Consider the following 1,593-nt stretch of genomic DNA (forward strand, 5'->3'; position numbering starts at 1 on the left):
ATTACAGGATGGATTCACATGTTTCAAATCTATCTTAAAACAATAGTCAGCTGTTCATATGAACATTAAAACTGAGTTTTCTCGCTCTGATCATTCCTCCTGTTCATACTGGAGAATAATCTTTCTAATGCACTTCCAAAGTAAGAGATAGAGGACGAGGTCCTCAGTCCTTTTATCTTTAAATATGTTATTTATGTTTCCATCACAAAAAAGTTAACTTAACTTAAATTAACTAAATGATACACACTTGATTTCTCTAACTCAGACTGCTGAAGCCTCATATTAGCTTCAGATAAACGTGGAATACATCTTTGCGCAGAGCCAGGATGGCAAATTAAGTGAACGTGTCCTTTAAATAAGGACTAACAACAACAAGTTAAGACAGTGGTACTCACAGTAGATACAGAGGCCCATGATGACTAACAGTATCAGCCAACACACTGTCAGTAGAAAAGACTGAGAGAAGCAGTGAAACCTCTGGTCTGAGAGAGAAATAAGAACTCAGTTTACTAGATGATGTTGATTTAACAGTCAAAGGTGCTTCAAATACATCAAGTCTTAGAGTACAGAAAAAAGAAGCTGAGCTTTGAAAACATTCTCATTTTCAATCTTCAAACATATACAGTTTTTAACACCATGATAAGATAAATAAATCTCATGGTTAACAGTGTTAAAAGTGTGAAATGTACCTGGACGAGCTGCCACTTTATCTACAGTCCAGGATGGTACATTAACATAGTCATCTTCTTCTTCCTCAAGTTCCTCTGAAAGATACACATCAAACACAAATGTAGACATCATCCTGGCACATAGACATATATTAGATAAAGTCCTACATACAGACACATAAACATGAAAATATGTTTAATTACCAATTTCCTCCTGTAGATTTCTGTGCATCCTGAACATGTTTAAAGTCCTGCTGCAGTCCTGTATGAGAGCTGTTAGGAGGGCGTCTGGTCCCCTGTCATGGTCTTTACTGGACTTCTACTTCGAGATTGTGACTGCTGTTTCAATTCAGCAGGTAAGAATAACTGTCTTGAGAAGGGGAAGTATAGTGTGTGCTCAGACAGAATGTTACTTCATTCTGGTTTCAAGTTTTGACAGAGTTGTTCTTTGTTTGGCAGTTGATGTCTCAAGTCTTCTCCTTTAATGGTTTTAACCCACACTTTGTGTCTGCAACATCTTCAAGCAACGTTTGCATCCAATTTCCTTTTTTGAATGTTAAACAGATGACCGGCCTGCTGCAGAACGTAGGTGGTACTTGGTTGGACCCTCTTGATCATTATGCTGTGCAAAGGATTGTGGGTCGGATTAGCCAGAAAATCTGACCGGATGCAGTCAGACATCCCATTATTTGTGTCATGCATTTGACAGACTATGTATTGTGAACATGCTAAATGTTTTTTTCTGGCATACGAAACAGTACGGCCACATCGGTTAGAAATATTCTGGACACATAACAGCTGGCAGCGTTTTTAGTTAATGAAAGTATAGAATAGTTGTCAGGGAGAGGAGGTGGGAGGTTGAAGAAGTGAGGAGATGAGGGTGAGAGTTTAGAGGAAGAGGAGGGGGAGAGGAGTGATGGAGGAT

General features: G+C 38.8%; 1 long non-coding RNA gene across 1 annotated transcript; it reads right to left on the bottom strand.

Moving 5' to 3' along the window:
* Positions 1-373: 373 nt before the first annotated feature.
* LOC144514024 (uncharacterized) lies at positions 374-1,014 on the bottom strand. The gene is made up of 3 exons (XR_013501240.1): positions 873-1,014; positions 690-764; positions 374-482 (listed from the first exon to the last, which is right to left on the bottom strand). It is a non-coding gene; the product is annotated as an uncharacterized LOC144514024 (long non-coding RNA).
* Between the last annotated feature and the right edge of the window lie 579 nt (positions 1,015-1,593).

This window comes from Sander vitreus, unplaced genomic scaffold (genome assembly GCF_031162955.1).
Source record: "Sander vitreus isolate 19-12246 unplaced genomic scaffold, sanVit1 ctg415_0, whole genome shotgun sequence".
Taxonomy (NCBI): Eukaryota; Metazoa; Chordata; class Actinopteri; order Perciformes; family Percidae; genus Sander; species Sander vitreus.